The 25,548-nt window shown below is 48.1% G+C and overlaps 1 protein-coding gene and 1 long non-coding RNA gene across 2 annotated transcripts in view; one reads left to right on the top strand and one right to left on the bottom strand.

The window, feature by feature from the left end:
* Window positions 1-25,548, top strand: part of GLIS1 (GLIS family zinc finger 1) — a 229,151-nt gene that overhangs the window by 101,560 nt on the left and 102,043 nt on the right. The window lies entirely within an intron of this gene.
* LOC144244476 (uncharacterized) lies at window positions 17,547-19,709 on the bottom strand. The gene is made up of 3 exons (XR_013338956.1): window positions 19,625-19,709; window positions 19,112-19,337; window positions 17,547-18,405 (listed from the first exon to the last, which is right to left on the bottom strand). It is a non-coding gene; the product is annotated as an uncharacterized LOC144244476 (long non-coding RNA).

Here is a 25,548-nt window from a genome sequence, read left to right as displayed (position 1 = left end):
CTGGGGTATGTGTTATTATTCCCTTTTTACAGATGAGGAAACTGAGGCTCAGAGATAATAAGGTCCTAGAACTGCTGTGAATCCCAGCTGAGCCTAGACTCTGAAAGCTGCCTCAGCATGTACATGAGAGAAAGTGTGTGTGTGTGTGTGTGTGTGTGTGTGTAAGGGGACAGGGTAGAGGTAGGGGCAGTAGAGTGGCTCAGACTGCCTGGGTTTCAAATCCTGCGTTTATATCTTTAATGACTTTGGGCTAGTTAGGTACTCTTTCTGCACCATAACGCTCCTCCTGTGTCCAGCAGGCACAGAGATGCGCTTCCTACCCCGCAGGGCCAGGTGAGGAAGGGGATCATCTCCGTGCTCAGCATGGTGCCTTCACATCATACACATTCAGCAAATGGCCTGAGGTCTGAGGACCGCAGACACCCTCCCATCAGATGAAAAACTGAGACCCCGGGAGGAACAGGTCGGGATGTTAGCCAAAAAAGGTGTGGAATCACTGGCCTGCTTTTAAACCAGAACTCGTGGCCTAAATTTTATCCTTCTATTTGGTTACAACAAAAAGTAGTTGAATCAGTAACTGTTGCTCAGGTATTCTTCTTTCTGGGCGTTCTTCCTAAAGGGAATCTGTGGGGCCGTGGAAGGGGGAGTTGGTGTTTGTCCTGCCTGAACCCTGGCCACCCAGGGCCCAGCGAGCGGTGCTAAGCACAGACTCTGTCTTCTGGGTGTCCCTTCCCTGTTGTGTGGGGCGGGGGCCCAGCACACAGGCACCCTCATTGTGGCCTACTTGCGTTTTCTTCTCCCTGACTGGCTGCCCTGCTGCCCCCTGTGATGAGGGAGGGACCGGCCAGTCCAGTTGTCTGCACAGGAAGTTGAGGATGGCACGGACCCCGGAGCTAGCCGGCTGAACTCTGACTGCGCTATGACCCTGTCACGGGGCGAGCTGTGTCCCTTCTCTGAGCGCGCGTCATCATACTAGTGACAGTTTATCAAATACATACAATGTGCTGGACTCCGTGTAAGCTGTTCCTGTATATGTTATTTTCTTTAGCTCTTGCCTCATGATGTGTTAAGCGTTATCATCCCAGTTTAGAAAACAAAATGGAAATATACACGGAGCCCCAGTGAAGTGTCAGACCTGGGGTTAGAACCCAGAACCGTGGGCAGGAAAGCCACGGCATTTGCTATTGGGTTCCTCAGGCAGGGCCCCGTGGGTGGCTGTGAGGAAAACGGAGTCCCGTGGGAGAAGGTGTTCATACCCTGGGAAGCCCCATAGCAGTCTGGCTGTCCTCAGACTGGCTTCCCCAAGCCCGGGGCTCTATAAATATGCACTGAGTAAACCTGGGTTTGCTGTCAGCCCCGAAGAGAGGGCTGGAAAAAAAAACCCCACCCTGTCTCCGAGGTAAGACAGGAAAGAAAATATTATCGTCACCCTCTGGTGGATCCAGCCCCGGCCCCGTCAAATTCTGAATCACCTGAGAGAGTCTGGTTTCACGGCAACCGCAGAGAAGGGCCAGGGTTCCAACCCAAACAACTTGTGCGCATCTGCTTGGAATTTATTGATTGATTTATAGGGCACCTCCTGCCAGCCCTGCGGAGATGGACAGGCCCTCTCAGAGCTGCCACCCTGTGGGACGAGGAGAGAGGGGAAGGCGAGCAGCCCTGGGGACCAAGGAAGACTCCTCTCACTAAAGCAGGGAAGCCGGTAGAGGTTTCCCTGGCAGCCAGGCATAGACTTGGTGCAGCTAGGAGGAGCTGGGAGGAGCCCAGTGGCCTGGTGGAGCCTGCTGGCCACCCCAGCCTTACCAGGCTCGTTCGGTGTAGATCTGGAGAATGCGAGCATTGTCACACGGCTGCTCTGTGTCTCCTGGTATGGTTCAATCTCTAGAACCTCATAAGGTGGTGTTATTATACCCAGTTTACAGATGAGACAACCAAGGCCCATGGAGAATAAGGACTTGTTCCAAGTTGCATAGTTACAAGAGGCAGATCCTGATATTGAGGCTTGTGCCGTCAGTACGAAGCTGAAGGGCTTTGGAAGCATCTGGTCCAACCTGCTCCCTCTGCCTTCCACCCGCTGACCCCCATTTGTGGATGAGGAAGTCCAGGCCCCGGACCCCAGCGGCCTCTTCCCAATGGTTCTGCTGCCTGTGTTTTCCAGTCACCCGGTCAGGTCCCACTTCCTTCTTCCAGTGACCTCCCTAACCACTCCCCTCCAGGGTCACTGCTGGTTTTATGTCCGTTAGCTCCTTCTGCACATCCCTCCTTTGGCCTCTGGGCAAGTGAACTTTAAGGTTGGAAAGGGGCTTATTGACAGCCCTCTGGCCTGGACTGGCAGTGACGGGAGCTGGCCAGGGACACACAGGGGTGTGCAGCTAGGACATGGACACAGGTCTCCCTGCTCCCAGACTCCTGAGGCCTTGCTATTGCTCCATGTTGCCTCGGTGGCTCTGCTGGGGTTGGGAGGCCGCTGGGCTGGGGAAGAGGGAACTCGGATCATGTTCAGGACTGGCTTGGCCACTTCTACACTCTGACTCTGCAGTGGCCTCTGGTTAACCCCCTGTGGGTCTTGGCCTCATCTGTCAGCTGAGGGAGGGACCTGGACTCCTGACCAGCTGGGCCTGAGCTGACCTGGAGGAAGCCTGTCCTTTTGGGCCAATATCTGTTTTGCTTAGTCTTTCCTTCCTGCAGCTGACGCCCATTATAGTTGCTGTGATGGTCATGAGCTGGTGGGCACCCTGGCCTTTGGATTTCTGGTGTCCAGCACCAAGCAGGCCTGTAGTTATTATCTGTCAAAATGGAAAAAAAAAAAAAAACAAAACAAAACAGGGAAATTTCCCTTTCCCTAGAGATGCCTTTCCTGGTCTCCCCACACCCCCTCCATATGCACAGTCTCTCTCAAGTCAGGCCCTGCCTTGAGTGTAGCACTTGCCTCCATCATGTTGGATCTCTCTTCACACCCAACCAGAGTGATCGCTCTAAGCCCAAACTGGATCCTGGCTACCCTCTGCTTTGGGGACAGTACCCGAGCTCTGGGATCTGGCCCACAGGGGCCAGCGGCTCTCGTGCATGTTCGGTCAGTGTCCTGGCATCGGATCCGCCAGCCAGGTGCCCTGAGACACCAGGCTCCTTCATGTCCACATCCTCTACTCACACGTGTCCTGCTTCCGGAACAGTCTTCTCTCCTCTGCCTGTTCGACAGGCATGATTATCCATGATTGCTTGGCACATGGCAGGTGCTCGGCAGTTTTGGTAACTGTGATGGTGCTCACCAGGCAGTTGGGGACATTTCCCTCCCAGGGATGGAGCCACTGCAAGGCCTGCACTGGACACATGCTGCCGAGTGCCATGAGCCAAGGCTCACAGGGCCTTTGCAATCTGGAAGTAGAGTGTCTGCTCCAGCTGGGAGGTCAGCCTCAGCCTTGGGAGGATCACTTTAGATCTTGGCCAACGTCATGGGCAAATGTGATCCGTAAACGAAGTTCAGTTGTACTTTTCTTCCCTAGGTCTGGAACAGTTTGACTTTGCCATCCTCGGGAGATGGTCCAGACTCTTAGAAACTAAGGGTCCAGGATGGGCTTCAGTGTATGTGCACAATCTTGTGAATATGTCCATGCATTTTCGGGGGAGGGCGCAGTTTCATACATTATAGGGGTGACCTCTCTGGTCTGAGTACCCCTCTCATTCCTCATTGACACTCAACAGTGCTTTACCCTCAAGAACCTACTTGTACCTCTTCCCCCTCCTGGGAAGTCTCTAGGTCCCACTTCCTTTTTCCAGTGACCTTCCAGGCTGGGTCAGGCACCTTCTTGTTCCCACCATCCCACGTGGTCACTGTCAGCCTACCAGAGAGGGACTGGGTCTCAGGGTGCCCCCTTTGTGTCCCTGGTAGCCACCCAGTTTAGGCAGTGTAGGGCCAGTATAGGGTAGCTGCTCAGTGCATTGCAGCAGGAGCAGTCTCTTAAGGAAGAAAGGCAGAAGTAGAAGGGCCCTGCCTGGGAAACAGGATTCTGCAGCTGCCGTCACAGTCTGTTTATTCGTTCATCGTTCAGCAAGCACTCGCCGGGACCTGCCACATGTGCAGGGTGAGGGGCTCAGGTGAAGCAGACCCGGTTCTGCCCACAAGGAGCTGAAGAAGCAGAGGTCAGGACAGTGTAGCCTGCAGAGCAGTACGGGAGTGCTCCCGGGCCCCAAAATGCGGTCTATGAGGAAGGGAAGTCTGGAGCACACCAGGTTCAGAGCAACCATAGGTAGAAGATACCAGGAGATGAGTGGGTTCACAGACAGCCCAGCAAACACTTGCTGACTGACTGAGTGAGGGAGTGGGGGGCAGGATAAAAGACTGATAAAGCAAAACAAAAACAAAATCAGAACAAAGTAAAAAAACAGGTCAAGCTCAAGTTGGAACCAGAGGTGGGAGCACTCTGTGTGGGCTGGAATCAGAGAAGCCTGGGTGGGGATGTCATCTGTAGTCATACATTCTAAGTCTTTTCATTTCTTTTTCTTGCCTTTCCATTGCGGTTAGGACCTCCTTAATATAACGTTTAACATTATTATATAGAATGCGGTGTAGAATATAATAGGAGTGGAGGATGGAAGACAAAGATGAACATCCTGGTCTACTTCCAGGATCAAAGCGAAACCTTTCAACATTTTACCACTAACTGAAATTTACTGGTGGCTTTTTGTAAAATACTCCTTATCATATAAAGAAAGCTCCTTTCTTTTTCAGATTGGCTAGTAGTTTTCTTTGTAAATCACGAATGGATATTGAATTTCAACAAATGCTTTTTCTGCAGTTATTGTGATGCTTATATTATTTTTGTTTTTAAATCTACTGATAGATTACATGACTTTCTAATGTTAAGCCAATTTTGAATTCCCTGGATATGCCCAGTCTGGTCATTATGTATTTTTTTCCATTTATATACTGCTGGATTAAATTTGTTAATATTTTATTTAGAATTTTCCCATTTATGTTCATGAATGAAACTGACTTGTGATTTTCCTTCCTCATACTGTCTTTTGAAGTTGAATAGCGGGGTTTCCTTAGCCAAATGAATTGTGGATTATTCCCTTTTCTAGTTTCTGGAAGAGTGAGAGTTAGATTAGAATTATTTCTTCCTCGAATGTTGGGTAGAATGTTCACTGGAAAAGCCATCTGGACCTGGCATTTTCATTGTAGAGATTTTAGATAATTTATTCCATTACTTTAATGCCTATAGGACATTCAGGTTTTTCTTTTTTTTTTTTTTAAATTGAGGAGATGATTTTATTAAGGGTGTTGTGATGGAGAGGGCGGCCCAGATTGGAGGATCAGAATGTTTCAGCAGGGTGTTTTTTTGCTTTAGACTTCTTTTTTAATAGTTTATTGTCAAGTTGGTTTCCATATAACACCCAATGCTCATCCCCACAAGTACCCTCCTCCATGCCCATCACCCCCCTTTCCCTCCTGCGCCATCTGCCCTCAGTTTGTTCTCAGCATTCAAGAGTCTCTCATGGTTTGCCTCCCTCCCTCTCCCCAGCTATTTTTCCCCTTCTTCTCCCCCATGGTCCTCCGTTAAGTTCCTCCTAATCCACTTATACATGCAAACATATGGTATCTGTCCTTCTCTGCCTGACTTATTTCACTCAGCATGTTATGCTGGACATTCAGGTTTTCTATTTCTTCTCTAATCAGTTTTAGTAAATTACATTTTCCTGGAATTTGTCCATTTTGACTACATTGCAAAATTGTTGGCATGAAGATATTCAAAATATTCTCTGAACATTTTTAAATTGCCTATAACATCAAGTGTTGTCTCATTTTTCACTCTCTATATTATTTATTCTCCTTCTTTTCTCTTGTGATTTGTCTTGTCAGTTGTTTGTTCATCTTACTCATCTGTTCAAAGAAACCAACTTTAGGGGCGCCTGGGTGGCTTAGTCGGTTAAGCGTCCGACTTTCGCTTAGGTCATGATCTCGCGGTTTGTGGGTTCGAGCCCCGCGTCGGGCTCTGTGCTGACTGCCAGCTCGGAGCCTGGAGCCTATTTCAGAGTCTGTGTCTCCCTCTCTCTGACCGCCCCCTGCTCACGCTGTCTCTCTCTCTCCTAGAAATGAATAAATAAATAATATTTAAAAAAAAAAAACAAAGAAACCAACTTTAGACTAATTTATTGATTTCTATTCTGTGTGTGCACACGTGTGAATATACTTTCTATATTCACGATTTCTATCCATATCCTTATCATTTCTTTATCTCCATTTTATTTTGTTTTTTTAAATGTTAATGTTAATTTTTATTTTTATTTTCTTTGAGAGAGAGAAGAGAGAAGGAGAGGGACAGAGGTGGAGAGAGAGAATCCCAAGCAGGCTCCGTGTTTAGCCCAGAGACCAACATGGGGCTTGATCCCACGACCCTGGGATCATGACCTGAGCCAAAATCAAGAGTAGGCCGCTCAACTGACTGAGACACCCAGGTGCCCTTGTTCTTTTTTTTAATATCTTGAAATGGATGTTTAACTCATGAAATCGCCACACTTCTTTTCTAAAAAATGCATTAAAAACATTAAAAGCCATAATTTTTTCTTAAGTACTGCTTTAGCAGCATCCAAGTCTTGCTATGTAGATGTTTCATTATCAGTCATTCAAAATTTTTATAGTTTCCATTGTATCTTTGAGCTGTAGCTAATGGGGCATGTTTCTTCTAAACGTATGAGATTTCTAATTCTCTCTTCATTGTGGTCAGAGAGCAAGTTCTGTTCGTTTCAGTCCTTTGAAATTTACTGAGGGTTGCTTTGTGGCCCCGTTTTGTGACTCTGACTGTGGACCTTCCTCTCACTCACTCACGGACACCTCTGCTCCAGCGTTTCTCCCCGTTCCTGCATCAGTTTTTGCGTCCCTCCTGGATCATTGCCATCGGCACATAAGCCTGCTGTTATTTCTGACATCTTTTAAAAAACGAAAGCAAAATCCTCTCCCGACTGCATATCCGTCTCCAGTCTCCTTCTCTTATCCTTCCCATCTGTCTTACCCTGGCTTCCCTTGAGGCGAAGATGTTCATGCTCTGGTACAGGTGGTTTTCTTGAGAGGTGATTCCAGGGAGCCTGAGTGAGAGATGGAGGAGTCAGACAAGGCAGAGGGGAGAGCGTGTCAGGAGAGTCTTTGGCATGCATCGCGGAGCACTGTCGGGGAGGAAGTATTTATTCATGGGCGCCCATGCTTGCTGGCCAAGGATGCTCCAGAGCATTAACCCCTTCCCACGTTGGGTTGGGTGTGTGGAGTTCTAGTGCGCACACTTGTCTTACAGGAGGCGCTGGCTGGCTGCCCCTGCCTGAAGCCCGAAGCCTGCCCGCAGCAGTGACTGCAGTAAGAGGCAGCCGGGAGGATGGTGGGGGAGCACAAGAGAAGTCTGAGGATGCATTGTAGCAAACCGACAGCACTCCTGTGCTCAGCATCTCCAGTTTCTCTCCTCCCGTTCCTTCATGAATGAACTCCAACCAGCCCTGCACTCCCTGCTTCCCCCCAAGCAGCTCTGGTCAGGGTTTCTAGAGGCTTCCATGTGGCCAAATTCAGGGGACAACTCTCAGTCCTCATTTTAGTTCTCCTCTGAGCAGTCTTGGACACGGTAGATCACTCTCTGCTCCGTGAAACAGTTCTTTCTCATCAGGACTCTGCTCAGATGTGGCTTTGCTTCTGCGCCTCTGGCCACCCCCGTCAGCTCTCTGACCTCTACACAGTGGTGTGCCCGGGCTTAATCCTTGGACCACTTTCTTTTTTGTTTCTTACACTCCTTTGGTGGTCTCATCCTGTATCACTGCATTTCAAACACCATTGATCTGCTCTTGGTGCAAAGTTATGTCTCTGGCCCTGATCTGGCCCCTAAGCTCCAGACCTATCAATCCAGTTGCTGTTCAGAGTCTTCATTTACATATCAAAAATGTCTCTTGGGGCACCTGGGTGGCTCAGTTGGTGAAGTGTCCTCTTGCCAGACTCTTGATTTCGGCTCAAGTCATGATCTCACGGTTTGTGAGATTGAGCCCCATGTTGGGCTCTGTGCTGACAGCAAGGATCCTACTTAGGATTCTCTGTTTCCCTGTCTCTCTGCACTCACAACAGCAACAACAACAACAACAACAACATTGTTTTAGAAAGTCTCTCAAGCAGACTAAGACTGAGCTCCTGATAATCTCCCCCAAACCTGGTCCTTCTCCTGTGTTTCCCATCTCAGTAAACAGCAACTCCATCCTCATAGGTGTTGAGAATGTAAAATGGTCTCTTCTTTTTCTTTCATTCCCTAAAGGTGATCTGTCAATAGACCCTGATGCCTCTGCACTCACAGCGTATCCTCAATCCAACCACTTCTCACCACCTTGGCTGCAGCCACCATCATCTCACTGATTGATTGCACTGGCCCCTTAGTTGGTTTCTCTGTCTCCACCTTTGCCCCATCAGCACAGCCGCCAGAGTGATCTCGATAAAGCAGTAGTTCTCAACCAGGGCCATTTTGTCCTGTAGACAACATTTGGCAACATCTGAAGACAATTGTCACAACTGTGTGTGTGCGTGTGTGTGTGTGCGCATACCTGCACATTCACGCTACTGAGGATGCACCCCAAATGTCAGTGCTGGAGTCAGAAATCCTGTGTGAAAACAGTAGTAATGGTACTCTTCTGCTTAAAACTCCTCCAGCAGTCATCCCATCCAAATGAGGTGAAGCAAGATCTGTATAAAACCCTGTGAGGCTCTATGTGATACACATACACACACACACACACCTCATAACTCTGGTCATAGTTCCTCTTTCATGCCCTCAGGCTTATTTACTCCTCTCCAATCACACTGGTTTGCTGCTGATCCTGGAACATGTTAGGTCTCCCGCTGCCTCAGGGCCTTGGAACTGGCTGTTTCCTCTGTTGGAATGTCCTCCCACAAGCCCCAACACCTGCTGGCTCAATCCCTCCCCTGCTTCAAGGTTTTAGCCAAGTGATACTTCTCACTGAGGCCTTCCCTGAACATCCTATGTTCAGGAAGTGCATTTTCCCCTCAAATACTTCCTATCCCCTCCTGTTTTATTTTTCTCCTTACCACTAACATTCTGTATACTTTACTTGTTTATTTTACATCCCCCATTAGAAGGTGTGCTCCATGAGAGTAAATACCTATATTATTCACTGCCATATTGCTAGCACTTAGAATAGTCCCCAGTGCATAGCAGGCGCTCAACAAAAACGTGATGAATGAATGAATGATGAATAACGTTTTGTGAAGTGTAAGTACGTGCATGTGATATCTGTGATGATTGTTATTACACTGTGGTTGCTACTAAGGGAGATGGTAGAAACTATGCCGTAAGGTCTTGAAAATAAGAACACAGATGGGGACAATTGGTTAACTATTCGGGGAAAAAAATAAAGTTAAATCCTCACCTACATTATCCTACAAAATACATTCCAGATGGATTAAGGAGCTAAGTGTGAAAAATGAAGCCACACAAAAAATTAGAAGGTATTATGGGGAAATATTTATCTTATGTCTGGTTGGAAAAGGGCTAGCTTTACATAAAGCCCGTGGAAATGATCTCAACCAAAGACTGTTGCGTCAGACTGTGTGAAAATTTAGAACGTTTTTCAGTGTACAAATGTACAAACAACAATAAAAGGCAGTCAACAAATTGAGAAAAGCATTTGCTATAGAAAGCAAGCCTGATGTCTTTAATACATGAGAAAGCCACTCCGAAATGATAAGAAAAATGGAGGCAGGGCAGGAGCCAGCAGTTGACAGAAGAAGTAATACAGAGAGCCAAAAATTATCTTCAGTTGTTTGCCCCCATTGGTGTTAAGCTCCAAATAAAACTGAAATATCGCTTCAGTCTCGCAAATTAGCAAACACAGAGGAAATCCTGCCACTCCTTGCTGCGATGTGCAGTGAAGTCATGGTGTGAGTATAAATTGGGATGATCTTTCTGGAGGGCGATCTGAGAATATTTTCCATGAACCTGGAAAGTATTCAGTCTCTTTGACTCAGGAATTCCTCTTTTTGGAAGTTATCCTGAGGAAGCATTCAGAGATGCAGACAGTGATTTATGTCCAGGGGTGCTCCTCACGGCATTATTTATAACAGGAAAAAACTGGAAACAACCTAAATGTCTAACAACAGGGAATAAATAAATAAATTATGGTGTGATCCCATGATGGAGTACTGTGCAGCCTCTTGGAAAGGAATTTTTGAAGAATTCTTCATGACAAGGGGAGAATGTTCATGATTTGCATAACAAATACTAGACAAATGTCAGTATGTGATAAGATGCTAAGTATCTGTATATATATTTGTGTGTGTGTGTGTACGTATATACACAGACACATTCACACACATAGGTGTGGTGGGAAAAAAGGAACGTTTCAAAATCTAAGCAGTCTGAGAGATGAGATTATGGAATTATTTTTAATTTTGGAAGACTTTCCTCTGAAGGTTCATTATACATGAGCATGCAAAGAAAGGCTCTCCAGGCTTTCCTAGAGTTCATTTGATGGAGCAAAAACATGGACTGAGGCCAGAGATACTCCCTGTCCTCACAGAGCTTGTGTTCAAGAGGGGCAGACAGATAGCAAATAGATAATGTGTAGGCAGTGGCATGTGCTAAGAAGATTGAAGCAGGTGAGGGGGTAGTAAGTGACGAGGAGGGCAGGGAAGGCTTCTCGTGGGAAGTGAGACAGGACAGCAGCCACCCATGAAGTGTCTAGGGCAGTGCACATGAGGCAGAGGAAACAGGTAGTGCAAAGGCCCAGAAGGAGAAGCAAGCTGCTGGTGTGGGATGGGGTCGGCGTGGCTGCAGCGTGGCGGGGGGCATGGAATAGGGCCCCCGGTGACGCTTCTCCTTCTCCCCTTATCTTTGTGGAGAGGTCTTCTCTCCAAGACCATCTCATGCCTCATTTGTTTCCAGAGCACCGTTCTGAGCCAGGCGCTGGGCCTGGAAGTGAGACTAGAGGGAGAACTAGAGAGAGGGCCTGAGGCCCCAGCCTCAGGGGGCCAGCTGGGGTCTGGGGGTGCCTATTTATGGGGCTGTGAAGCCCCAGGACCTGAACACCAGGATCATAGTCACCAAGGTCAGGGGGATGACCAGGGAAGGAAGCTAATATTTTAGAGCCCCTCGCTGATTCATTCAACACACAGGTGTGATGCCCACTCTGTACCACACTCTGTACCAACGCCAGGGATAGAGCCTTTAAAAACCACCTGGCTAAGCGTAGTAGACTGCATTTAGACGCCCTAAGTTGGCGAGTGGGGAGGGGCTCTGACGGGTAAGGGGGACCTGTGGCGGGGTGGCCTGGGTGCACATCCCCCTACATCACGGCTGAGCTGCTGCACCTTCTGACCCTCAGGTGGGGGTAGTTATCCATCCCCCTGGGTTGATAGGGTTAAATTAGTATATAGCATGTCTGGTACTTAAGCTCTGTGTAAGCTTCATGTGGGCACCATGTCTGGTTCATGGCTCTATCCCTGGCGTTGGTACAGGGTGTGGTACAGAGTGGGCATCACACCTGTGCGTTGAATGAATCGGCGAGGGGCTTTAAAATATTAGCTTCCTTCCCTGGTCATCCCCCTGACCTTGGTGACTCTGATCCTGGTGTTCAGGTCCTGGGGCAGCAGAGAATTCAGTAGAAACAGCATTGATCATCTCCTGGGTGGTCATGGGAAGATACAGGGATGGACAGGGTTATATTTGTTTGAGGCAAAACCTCTGGGGATCAATCAGGCAACCACAAATGCTGTAATTCAGCGTAGTCTCTTGAGAGCAGAGACCCAGGCTAGGACCTGGCCTGATCATGACTGCTGGAAATGACTGCTGAAAGCACCCCAGGTAGAGCCCAGGAAGGCTACAAGGACCGGCGGTGGATAAGCATAGGGATCGCTTGGGGAGGTGGTCCCTTGTGGTGCTGGAGCTCATGCCCTTGCTGTCTGCCTCTCTTGAGATCTGTGCTCTCGTATTGGGCCACCTCTTTTCCTATATCCTGTTAAGTAGAAAGAGCAGAGCTTTTGAGTCAGGGAGGCCAGGCTGTATGGCTTGGAACGAGTTATCTTGAAGATTCTTAGAGCCCTCTTCTGTAACGTGCGGACAGTATTGTGTTCTTAACATGGTTGGCATTGTGGCTTAGATAAAACAAGTCATGTCAAGCCCAGTGCCTAGCACACAGCAGGTACATAATTAATGCTGGTTCTTACGTCCGTCCCTCCTTCCTGCCTGTCTCACCTCTTCTCTGGTTGATAGTCAGCCTTGGGAAGTCCCCAGTGGATTTCCCAGCCAGGCACATCGGCCCTGCATTCTGCTATCTCTTCAAGATAATAAATACGAACAAAACCGAAATCCATTATTAGCTTCTTCTAGACTGTCTGCATGATTTATGGCTTCAAAGTGTCTCTAGTTAATCTGTCGAAAGGGATTTTAAATTTCATCCGTCTTCCCTGCTGGCAGCCTCTTCTACCTTGAACTCAGCTGTTTGACATGGCTAGTGCCGGGGTCCCATTTTAGAAACATTACAGTGGGCCGGCAGGGAAAAAAAAAAATCCCGAGATGGAGCGGCAAGTTGGAGGCTCAATTTGGCACATCTGCTTTTAATTCTACGCATCTCCAAAAGTGCAAATAACTTGAAAGTTCGCCCAGGGAAGAGGTCTGCTGTGCCCACGAGGGCTGCCTTAGGTGACTTTAAAGGAGAGAGGGATAATTACTGAAAATGAATTGTCACTGAAATAGAACTCTCTGACCGGCCGGGCTGACCATCTGCTGCTCACATGTGCAGGCGGCCCTTCGTGCCTCCCCCTCCCAGGCCTGCAGAGTGCTCAGCGCCGGGGTTTTCTTAACCTCTGCCTCCCAGGCTGCTCAGGTAATTGTTCGAGACTTATGCCAACCGTGGTCGTGGCTGCGCAGTTTCAATGTGTGGCCGTGATCATAGGACCTGGAGTTAGGGCACAGGCAGAAACTTTACAGAATTCAGTTCTTCAGATGTGTGGTAGGGCCCTGTGACTGTCAGGCCCTGGAAAGTGTATGTGCATGTGGATGAATGCTCGTATGCACATGCACATAGCACTCTACAATTTGCAGAGTCCTTCCACATATATCACAGGTGGTGAAGCTGAATTGCATTCATTTATTTATTCAGTGAAATTGTATTCAGCCCCTGTGGCGGGCCAGTCCCTGTGTAAGGTGCCCGATGTGGAGGTGAATCAGCCACAGCCCTGCCCATGGGCACCTGGGAGAGGGACCACGAGGTCTGTGCCTCTGAGGGAGCTGAGCAAGGGTGTCCAGGCAGGTGTCACTGAGGGAGCATCATTTAAAGCTGGGCCTTTTGGGGTTCATGCATGTGACAGGCATTTGTAAATTCCTATCATGAGCCCGGCTGTGTTCTCTGACCAAGGAAGTGATCAACACAGACCAAGTCCTTGCCCTCAGAGTAGGAGATCAAAGATGTGAGCAAAGGAACAAGATGCTGTTAAAGAACACCGAGTGCCATAAAGGTCAAACGGGACAGCATGACCGTGAGGCTCCTGGGACATCAGGGAAGGCTTCCTGCATGAGGTGACGTTCGTGTGGAGACTGGAGTGGTGACTAGAAGCAGCTGTGCAGACCTGGGAGAAGAGAGGCTAGAAAAATGCAAGGCTCCTGAGGTGTGTTTGAGGACGGTGTGTTGAGACAGAGATACAACGGGCATTTATCTCGCAGCGGTGGAGGCTGGGAATTCCGAGACCGAGGCAGCGGCACATTCATTGTCTGGCGAGGGCCTGCTTCCTACTTCATAGATGGCTATCTTCTCTCTGTGTCCTCGCACGGGAGAGAACAAGAGAAGCAAGCTCTCTGTTATTTCTTCTGATAAGGTCACTAATCCATTCATGGGGCCCCAAGCTCATGGCCTCTAACTACCTCCCAAAGGCTCCATCTCCAAATATACCATCATACCAGGGATAGTGAATTTGGGGAGGACATGAGCATTCAGCTCATAACAGTGGGCGTACAAGGTACAGAGTGGAGAGGGACTAATAAGGAGACAGAGAACTTAGCCCCCAGCTATTTCAGGGGCTCCTGGATACAGGTGGGGGGCCATCAGACCTGGGGAGTGGGGGTCCCTGAAGAAGGTTTGGAGCATAGTTGGGGCTTCCTGGAGTGAGGTGGCAGTGCATAAAGCCTGTGGCTGCTGGGCTATCAAGGTCAGATTTGGCAAGAGCTCCAGAGGGATACAGTGGGGGAGGCAGGGGGAGGGCTGCCTCCTGGGGAAGTTATAAGTAGTATTTGTTGTTTGTTTATTTGACTTGCCTGTGATTGGATCATGACCCCACTAGCTGCAGTAATGGGAACTTCAGTATTTGGCCAGGGTCTGGTCATACCAGAGGTATGGGCTTAGATGGAGGAGGCTAGACCTTGGCACCATGTCCTGCCCCCCTTGTCATTCTCAAGAGCGGTCCCCTACTCTGGGCATGGTAGTTCCACCAGGAGGTGAAGGGATAGTGCACCACTGTTGTGAGTGGCTGGAGAGGCGAGCCAGGGGGATGGGGTCTGTGTCCTCACCACAGCTCCAAGGTCACTCAGCCCGGGCATCTGGGGGCCCATCTAGATCTCTGTGAGGAAAGGGGGCTGCACCTCTGATGGAGAGGTAGTCATGGCAGGCAGGTGTGAGCTCTGCAAAGGCAGCATTGTGGCCACCTGTGGTCCCCACCTGTCCCCCTGGCCTACGGCCTGCACTTGGCACCATTTGCACAGATGGATGGATTGATCTGAATAGGGGTTTGGGAATCAGATAGGCCTAGGTTTAAATCAGTTTCTTATCCAAGCTTCTCATGTCTTCATCTAAAAAATGGAGAAAACATGAGGATTAAATACGATTTTGCTTACACTTGTTTCAGGAACCCCTGAACTAGTTGGGGGCTAAGTTCTCTGACTCCTTATTAGACCCTCAGTGCTCTGTACTGCGTACACCCACTGTTATGAGCTGAATGCTCATCAGCATCAGGCCCAGCTTCTGGCACCTAGTAGGAGCTTACTCTATAGGGGCTGTATATCCCAGAGAAAGAGTGAGGACTGGGAATGGGGGATACTCTCTAGGCTAGGGAGACAGGAATGTTAACAGTAGGTGCACAATTAATGTTTGTTGAATGAATACTCAAATAAATGAAGAATGAATGGATAATGTGACTTGCATATTGGGATTTGGCCCAGACCTGAGCCAAGTGATAAATCTGTGACTCTATATGATAGAGGATAAAGTCCAAGTGACTGAAGTGGCCCACAGGCCCCACCTGCTCCAGCCGTGCTCATCTTACTTCCTGGGCTTCTTGGTCCTTGCTCTGAAAACTCAGAACTCCCACATACCTCCTGCTGTTGCATGTCTCTGGCTGGGGTGGTCCACGCACTTTTGATGCTCTTCCTGCCCTGTCTTTTGGGTAATCTTTCAGGATTTAGCTAGAGAGTCATCTCCTCTGGAAGATTTTTCTGACTCCTTCCTGCTCAGAAGCAAGAAAAGAAGCTTAATACCAGGTGTGTCATCCAGACCTGAAGCTGCCAGAAATTTCTTTTCTCTTCAGAACTGTTCAACAAGAAGACAGTCCATCAGTGGGTGTCCAAGTACCAACCTTCCAACAAGCCAGAGCTGCTAGCACTGGCTGTTCCCCCATTTTATTATTTCCCTGATGACTAAAAATGTAGAGCATCTTTCCGCCTTCTTTTGTGCATATTGGCATGTACATATCTTCTTTCAAAGTCTATTCAAGTCCTTTGTCCATTTTTCAATCGAACTGTCTGTCCTGTTATTGAATTGTAAGAGTTCTTTATATATTCTGGATACAAGTCTTGTTAGGTATATGCATTGGGAGTATTTTCTCACATTTTCTGTCTTACCTTTTTGTTTTCTCAACGATGTTTTTCAAGAACAAAGATTCTTAACTTTGAAGCAGTCCAACTTACCAACTTTTTCTCTTATATTTTCTGCTTTTTGTTTTCTAAGAAGCCTTTGCCTGTCTCAAGTTATGCTCTCTTCTAGAAGTTTTATGGCTTTAGCTTTATGTTTAGATTGATGGTGTACTATGAGTTGGTTTTTGGGTAGATGTCAGATAAGAGTCAAGGTTGTCTTTTCCATGCAGTTATTTAGTTGTTCCAGAAACATTTACTGAAAAGACTTCTTTCTCATTGGCTTGTCTTCACACCTTGGTAAAAACTCAATTGTTCATAGCAGTGTGGGTTTATCTGTAGACGTTCTATTTGTTCCATTGATCTATATGTCTATTCTTCTCCCACCACCACACTGTCTTGATTACTGTAGTTTTATTTAAAAAATCCTTGAAATCAGACAGTCTAAATCCTCTGACTTTGTTCTTCATTTTTAATATTTGTTGGCTCTTCTAGGTCCTTAATATTTTCATACGTATTTTAGAATCAACTTGGCAAATTTTGCCAAAAAGCCTATGGGAATTTTTATTAAAATGGCATTAAGTTTGTGGTTAGAATTGACATCTTAACCATGTTGAATCTTCCATCCATGAACATGGTATCTCTCCCCATTTATTTGGGTCTTTTTTTTTTATGTTTATTTATTTTTGAGAGAGAGAAACCAAGTGCAATCAGGGGAGGGTCAGAGAGAGAGAGAGGCAGACACAGAATCCAAAGCAGGCTCCAGGCTCAGAGCTGTCAGCACAGAGCCTGACACGGGGCTCAAACTGATGAAATGCAAGACCATGACCTGAGCTGAAGTTGGATGCTTAACCAACTGAGCCACCCAAGTGCCCCTATTTAGGTCTTTCTTTACTTTGTCAGCAGAATTTAATAATTTCCAGGGTAAAGGGTCTTACACAACTTTTGCGAACTTTATTCCTAAGCATTTTATGTTGTTGATGTTATTATATCTGCTATTATTCCTTAAATTCTATTGTTGCCTCATTTCCCCTAGTATATAGAATTATAATTTATTTTTATATGTTGACTTTGTGTCCTGTGATATTGCTAAATTAATTTATTCTCTCTATGGTTTTGATTTTGGAGATTACTTAGGACTTTCCATTTAAACAGTCATGTCATCTGGGAATAAAGAGTTATGCCTCTTCTTCTCTTATTTTCATGCCTTGTCTAATTGCACCAGCTATGACCTCTGATAAAATATTGAATAGAAGTAGTGAATATGGACATCTTTACTTTGTTCTCAATCATAGGGAAAAGCATTCAGAGTTGGGTTTTTTTTTTTTTTTTGGTCATAAAGCATGATGTTAGCTATAGTTTGTCATTAATTTTACTTTATTGTATTGAGGAAATTCCTTTCTATTCCTAGTATGCTGAGAGTTTTTTTTTTTATCACAAATAGATTGAACTTATATGGCTCTTTATCCTTTTGATTTAGTGAATTATGTTGATCTATAACCTTGCATTCTGAGGATAAACCTTACTTGACCATGATGAATTATCCTTTTTATATATTGCTGGATTTAATTCAGTGATTTTTTTAAAAAAAGAATAGATAACAAACTTGATACACTTTAACCATAAATATGAAATTTTATTTTATTTATCTTTTTATTTTTAAGAGAGATAGCATGCAAATGGGAAAGGGGGAGGGGAGAAAGAGAGAGAGAGAGAATCTTAAGCAGGCTTCATGCTCAGCACAGAGCCTGATGCAGGGCTGGATCCCATGAGCCGGGGATCATGAGCTGAGCCGAAATCAAGAGTCAGACACTCAACCACCACCTAGGTGACCCATAAATATGAAATTTTAAAGAAAAGAATAACAAGTTATTTATAAGTCATAAAAAGTCCTAAAAGATGAGTAAAGTAGTAAGTAAACTAAGAAGTCACATACACAGCCCTGTCACAGTTATGTGTTAATTGCCAGAGATAAACAAATTCAAGTCACCAGGTTTCTTGAGAAATTAGCAAAAGAATCCCTTAAAAAGAAAAGAGTTGGCAAAACAGAAAATGGCATGAAATAATGATTTAGAAATATGTATATCAGATTCCTGAAGCTGTGGTAGCAAATTATCGTAAACTTTGTGCCTTAAAAACAACAGACATTTATCCTCTTACTATTCAGGAAGAGTCTGGCATCAAGGTGCTGGCTTTGGAGGCTAACGGATAGAATCTGATCTTCACCTCCTCCAGCCTCTGGTGGCTGTTGGCATTCCGTGACCTGTAGTTGCACTGCTCTAGTCTCTGCCACTCTGGGCGCACTGTCTTTCTGTCTGTTGTCTCTCCTTGTGTCATGAGGATGCTTCACCTTGGCTTCAGGGTCCCACTCAGATAATCCAGGAAGACCTTCCCATCTTAAGAGCCTTAACTTCATTACATCAGCAAAGACTGTACTTCCAAACGAGGTCATGTTCACACATCCAGCGATTTGGTGTCGACTAATCTTTTCAGGGGCCACTCTTCAGCCTATGATGCAATGTAACTTTAAGATTTCCTGTATGAAACAATGATATTTGATTTCTGATAATGAACTAAACTGAATACATACTAAATAAGATTAAATCAATGTATGATCTTTGATTTTGACTAACTTGATAACTTTCTAAAGCTGCTCTAAACACAGGATGAAAACTTACTAATACTAAAACCGTCTCCTCCAACACAAATCGTCATCTTTATAAATGGTTAAAATAAACAAGTTTTGGGTAACTGTTTGGGTAATTTGGGAATATTGCCATTTGGCGAAGTGATTTGTGGTTAATTGGCTTTTGATGAATTGGTCATTTGACATGTTGATTTTTGGCCAACTGGCTCTTGGAGAAGTGATGTTCGTCAAGTTGGACTGCCTCCCACATGGGCCTGGGGCTTGATGTCTGGGGCCAGGCTGTGAGGCCCACATGGGCGCCTGGCAGGCTGAGTGCTTGGTCCAGGATCCAAAGATCATCTTAGATCAGGAGGAGAGAATCCCAAAAGACCTGGCCATCCCCCAGCCTTGGCCAGGGCTTCCTCCTGAGACCCTCCTCCAGGAGATTTAGGAGCCACAAATAATAACAGAATGAGAGTGACCTTTTATTGACTGTGTGCTGGGCCCTGGGCTGCTTGCCTGTGGGTATCTGACCCTCACAGCAAACCTGTGCAACAAGCATGATCGTCTGCATTTTACAGTTAAGGAAGGGGGAGGTTCAGAGAATTTAGGGTACCTGGCCATGACCACACTGGCAGATGAGTGGCAAAGGTGGGATTCCAGACCTGGCAGGTTGTCTCTAAGGCCCATGCTGTTAACCGCTTGGTCAGAATGGATCAGATGCAGTCCTTGTTTTCCAGCCATTGCTGGTGCAGTCAGCTCATTCAGAAAGAATCTCCGTGGGCTCATGGCAGCCTGACAGTGAAGCCCTTTCCTGTTTCTCCAGATGAGGAAACCGAGGCCTGGAAAAGGTGTGAGATTTGTGGAAGGTCACACAGTGGATCAGCATCAGAGCTAGGATTAGAACCTCATTCCTCCTCACTCTGCCACCTCCACCTCCAGCCTGGCTCCTGGATCTCTGCTCCTTTGTGTTGCCTCTGAAAGTGGGACAGACCCCAGAGGCCTCCCCGCTTTCCATCCCCCAGCCCTCCTTGTTTATGTCCACGTTAATGGGCCTTTGCAGGCTGGTCCAGCTGCCGGGTGTGAGCCAGCGAGCCACCTGGCGCTGCGTCTGCCACAGAATGTTTACCGTGCACGGAGCCGGAACGAAACAACATCCATCTTGTTGACTCTGCTCCCAAACACTGCACTCATTCATGGCCGGCCCGCTGACAGGGTCCCCGTGCTTGGCAGTGAGCTGCCACAGCTCACTCGGCAAAACCTGGCAGCAGGCAGGGTGAGGAAGAAGCAGGCGGACTTTGGGGAACTCATGTCCTGAGCCCAGGCCCTCCCGCCCATTTCTTCCCCCCCCCCCAATTCTCTAGCCAGACGCCTGCGTTAAGATGGTACCCTACAACGTCAGGGCTGGCCTGGAGACATGATGCCGGGGCACTGAGCTGGCATCACAGGCACAGGTCAGTGCTAGCCATAGGCTTCGTTGAGGCCCAGGGAGACCATCTAGGCCATCAGTTACCTTGAGGTGCTGTATGGTCGAGGCCAGCAGCCTAGCAGCCCAGCATCCTGGAGGGAGCCTGGGCTCGACCCCAGGTAGGATCTCCCAGATCTCCCAGATCCCAGACTTAGTTTCCCAGATCTCCTCATTGCCTCCCAGACTTAGTTTCCTCATCTCTCCAGTAGGGTTCATAATGACCTCTGCCTTGCAGAGCTAATGGGAGAATCTCTGAGATACACTCGTAAACCAAGTTGCTCCTATAAATACCTCATCTCTTCCAGGAGGCTAAGGAGAGTGTTAACCCCTCCAGCTGCCTTTAAGAGGTAGAAGTGAGGCACCATGGAGAGAGTGCCTCATGGGGACACCAGGGAACTGAGTCTGATCCTGGCGTGGCCACCATCTGCGTGAACTTGGACAAGCCTCAGTGGCTTGCTCTCTGTGGGCCTCAGTCTCTCTTTTCTATAAAATCGGGGGCTGAGATTAGATTATCTTTCTAACAGAAATTTTAGCCTGCTTTTAGCCTTGACAGCTTACATCAGAATGACTGAGGGAATGCTTCTTAGGACGTGTGTGTGTGTGTGTGTGTGGTCCCCCTGGGAATGGCCTCCCTGGGCCTGTGGGCTGCCCTGTGGGTGGGGCAGGGGATGATCACTATAACCCCTGCTAAGGGGTTATTCCAAGTCTAGAATCAAGTCCCAGGTCGACTTGGTTCTAGGTGTGTTACCTAGGAAAAGTCATTTCACCTTTCTGGGCCTTGGTTTCCTCACCTGTAAAATGGGCTAACTGATCTATCTATCAAGACTACTGAGAGGCTCCTGTGAACCCTTTAGCATAGTGTTCAGCCCTACCAGGTACAGACATAACTTATGTCACACAGTAGGGGCTCAGGAGAGGGACTCCCAGCATGCCTGGGAGCAGCCAGTCACAAGGCAGGGTCAGGAGGACATGGCCACACTGGAGAAAGGAGGAGGGAAGACAGGTATACTGCCTCATCCTGGGGGTGGGGGGCTCTGATACTGGCACTGATCCATCCTCGTGTCCTTTTCTATTTAACGGTCTGTGTCACTCAACACTGACTGCAGGCACCTGAGGGCATCACCAGCGCCTGGCTCATCTCAGTGTCCGGTACCCAGACCTGGCTCAGAGTAGGAATGTGGGGCAGCTCTCAGTCGGTTAAGCGTCCGACTTCGGCTCAGGTCATGATCTCATGGTGCGTGGGTTTTAGCCCTGCATCGGGCTCTGTGCTGACTGTTCAGAGCCTGGCCCTATTTCAGATTCTGTGTCTCCTTCTCTTTCCCTGCCCCTCCCCTGCTCATGCTCTGCCTCTCTCTCAAAAATAAGTAAAGTATTAAAAAATTTTTTAAAAAGGAATGTGGGGGGCAAGGGAGGAAAAGACGGATAGGTGCTGTTCTCAGTGCACTCCAGAAATAGCCGTGGGTTCCTTTGGGAAGCCGCAGGCCTACCAGGTAGGGAGGAACCCCAAGTGCTAGGGCCTGGGTTGGGGTGGGGTAGGCTGGGGCCTGAGACCAGCCCCTCCTCTGGGTCATGAAGCCTTTTGACCGGGAATTCAGCATGGCTCTCTGGGTCTAGAAAGAGCATGAACATTTAGGGACACCTCCAGTACACTTCCTTTATTTTATAGGAAAGGAAACGGGCCCAGGGGCTGGGAGCTGCCCAAGACATGCAGTGAGTCTTCAGGGAGGCCTCGAATGCCAAGCTCTGCTTCTCTGCCCAGAGGGCCTCTCCTCAGACTCTTGACCTAAAGTGTGAGAAATGGGGTCAGCACTGAACGTGAGGGCCACTGGACCAAAATACAGCATTGACTTGTTTATTTTTGGTGAGAACTGGCCTCCCTCCTCACAGAGGTGAAATGTGACCTCGCAGGCAGACTTTTCTGCTGTCACAGCAGCCACGAGCATCCTTGAATGGGCTGTCCCTCATCAGCTGCGCTTCCCAGAAACCTCTTCCTTGCAGTCTGCCAAGTCCAACCGGTGCAGCTCAGAGCAGAGCCCAGGCTGGGCCAGGGCTACGTCCACCCACACCTCGGCCACCTCACAGAGGCCTGCTGCTGTTTGGAATGAAAACACTGCTAGGTGCTGCTTCCCAGGCCCTCAGACACGGTGGTAGAAATGTTCGTTGCGTTTCCATCCCCCGCCTCCCAGAGGAGTCTGTGGGTTTCAGTCAGTAAAGCTGTAATGGCTGGAGTGGAGACCACCACCACTTGGCTGGCCCACCCCCAGGGGCTGAATTCTAGAGAAAAGACTTCTTGTCTCTCTTATCTTTCTAGATCTGTCTTTCCTGGCAGAGGGGTTCACGAGTCATTCAAGGCCTCATTCATGGATGTGTTCACTTCTGCATTTGTTCTTCAAATTTCTACCTGAGCCACACTACATGGTGCACTGGGAGCTCTGATGGGGACCCAAGGCCAGGGTGGTAGTGGGGGGTGGCACAGAGGGCATGCATGGTGCAGAGAATGGCGGGGACTCAGAGGAACAAAGAACAGGGCAGGTCTGTGAGCAGCTGGCCTCAGCTGCAGCAGGGAGCATGCTGGGAACGGCAGGAGAGGGGCTGGGGCGAACATAAGGTCCTCCATCTTGTCTTCCTGGCTTAGGCATCCAGAAGCTATCTGGTGGGTTGTGGGGGCCATGGAGGGTTAGGAGCAGGGGGAGAATGGTCAGAGTTTGGTGCTTTGGAAAGACCACCTGGCTTCTGGGGAGGCCAGGGGTTGCATTCAGGGAAGAGGGGAGGCTATGGTCCAGGTGGAAGATGCTGGTGATGTGAACTGAGGCAGAGACGGAGAGTGTTTAAGTGCGGGAATGGGGGACTGAGGGAGAGGAGAGAGCTGAGTTGGGGAACATTGCAGGAGAACGGGGAAGGCTTGGGGTGGGGGAGGAAAGGAGTGGGGAGGTGAGCTCGGTCTCAAGGTCTCAGCCCCCCAGCCGCTGTTGGTCAGCCAGTGCTGGGCTGGAGCCCCCTCTGTGGCCAGCCTCTCTGGGGGCTTTCCAGAGTCAGTGTGGCAGACCCCACCTTGTGTGCCCAGACCCCTTCCCCGGGAACCCACATGGGAACCATGTGCCTGCCTTCTTGAGGGCGGGCTCAGGGCTCTGGATGGGGCTGAATCCAGAGACACCATGGGATTCAAAGACCTCAAGACTTGGGCCCGCCCTCTGTGTGTCTGACCGCTGTAGAGCCAGACACATGGCTCTCCGGTGCTCCCCTTATTGTGTGACTATGGAGGAGACCTCGCTTTCCCCGTCTGAAAAATGAGGATTTGGCTGTGGTCAGTGGTTCACATCAGCGCTTCCTTTTTCTAACAGGGCCCTTTTTGTCCTGCCTCCTTTACTCTCCTAAAATGAAATTCACAGATAATGTAACCCGTCCACACCATAGTATTTTTTAATTCCATATAATGTTTGAATTGTATTATAAAAAAGAAATGATGGGGAAGGAACTCCTAAGTAACATGCCCGTCCCTGCCCAAGCGGAGGCACAGCCGCGCCAGGAGATGGGGTGAAGTCGTCAGCTGCCTGCACCTGCGTGCCGCATCCCTGAACCTGCCAGCTAGACACACAGACATCACAGGCTGAGGGACCGAGGGTGACGTGATTTTCTGAAATAGGGAACAACTCCTGGTCAAGTTCCAAACAAAACACAAGCCAGTCTTTCCTCAATTTACATGGTAGTTCCATTCCTGGAAAATTCAGTGTATGTTAAAACAGTAAAAAAATTGTTTATATGTAAAATGGGGCTGTGTTCTCGGCATCGATGGCCAGGTTGCTCATTTATTTAAGTATCTGGAAAGATGTCCAAAAGTTAGTGGAGAGCTGACCCTCCTGGTGGCCCAGCCCTGGCTCCTCCCCGCTAAAGGACAGTGACTTCCAGTCACTGTGACCAACAGAAGTTCCCCCGATGATTTTCAGCATGCTCCACGGGGTAGAACCTCCACCCTGGAAAGTCCCTGTTGTGGTGATGCCCCTTGGGCCTGTGGGTGAAGGTGCAGCCTAGAACACTGGCTGTAGTTCCTCAGGGAGGGCAGAGGAGGAGAGCAGAAAGGCCTGTGGGATTGGGCTAGTCTGGGAGGGCTTCCTGGAGGAGAGGCCCTGAAAGCTATGTGGTTTCAGATCTGGGGTCCCAAAGTCGGGAATTTTTTTTCAGAAGCCAAAGCAACTTCTGTGACTTCTTCAGTAGGCTTTGCCAGACTTTTCCGGCTGTACTATGGAACAAAGCATCTTTTCCACAGAGTCTAAAACCCTGGTTCTCTCTGAGAGATGAGGAAAGGTTCCCTCTGCCTGTTCTGTGCTGCATCCCAAGATGCACCCTTTCCTGGAGGTCGAGGTGTCTTCCTGAGGTGGTGGTATTTTCTCAGTCAAAACAGCTGATCCTTCCCAGAGAGACCCCAGAGGGAGGAAGGAGATTTTCAGGTGGTGGCCTCTCCCATCCTTCCCACACCTACCCAGCTGCCTAGAGCTGGGCATTTCTTATTGTTACGTCTTCCTTCTTGTTTCATACACTTTTGAGCACTTTGGGGGAATGTTTCATCAGTAAGGGGGAAGAGCCAGCGTGAGCATAGGAGTTAATTAGCCTGATTTAAAGGGAAAGAATTTGGGGCGCCTGGGTGGCTTAGTCGGTTAAGCGTCCAACTTTTGCTTAGCTCATGATCTCTCAGTTCGTGGGTTCGAGCCCCGCGTCGGGCTCTGTGCTGACTGCCAGCTCAGAGCCTGGAGCCTGTTTTCAGAGTCTGTCACTCCCTCTCTCTCTGACTCTCCCCTGCTCACGCTGTCTCTCTCTCTCTCTCCTAGAAATAAATAAAAAACATAAAAAAAAATAAAAAAGATATAAAAAACTAAAAAAAATAAAGAGAAAGAATTTTTTTTAAGCCAAGCATGAAATAATAAATATATGCCTCACATAAATATTCATGGTCCTGTATTTACTGGGGGGAGAAAAAAGACAGATGGAATATGTTTGTCTTTGGGAAGTTTTTATAGATTCGGCAGTCATTTCCTCTGAATTTCTTGTCATCCGTGACTCGTGAGCTGTTTGGAGCTTGGATAAAAAAATGGTTCTCGGTGATCCTGCTTTTGCCCCCTGATGATTCGGGCCAGGCAGGGGCTTGCGTGGGCACAGGACACTCTAGGTAGTGGCAGGACTTGTGATTAGATACGGCTAGGATTTTACAGTCTCAGAACCAGAGAAGCTCCTCATGTCTCAGCTGTGACATCACAGAATCTTAGAACCGTAGTAATTGAAATGCTTAGCTTTCTAAAAACGCAACATCTCAGAAGGAGAGGACTGTGGAGTTTTAGAATCCCAGATGCATGGAAGTTTCTCATTTTAAATTTTGGAATTTTGATGGCTCAGCATGAGGAAGTGTAGAAACCGAGAATTTTAAGAGATATCAGAATTTATTAGCCCGCCCTTCCCCCAAGATACTTACATATGCTGAATGCACAGTGCTTTCTTCAGCCAGCCCTGGGGCTCTCTCCCCACTCAGCCTGGAATCTCGGTCACTCCTGGGGGGCACTGGCTGCCATTTACACCCGGTGTGGGTGCAGCCTTTC

This window comes from Crocuta crocuta, unplaced genomic scaffold, assembly GCF_008692635.1.
Source record: "Crocuta crocuta isolate KB4526 unplaced genomic scaffold, BGI_CrCroc_1.0 scaffold168, whole genome shotgun sequence".
Classification (NCBI taxonomy): domain Eukaryota; kingdom Metazoa; phylum Chordata; class Mammalia; order Carnivora; family Hyaenidae; genus Crocuta; species Crocuta crocuta.
Note: the sequence above shows the minus strand (reverse complement) of the source record. Positions and strands in the feature narration are given on the sequence as shown.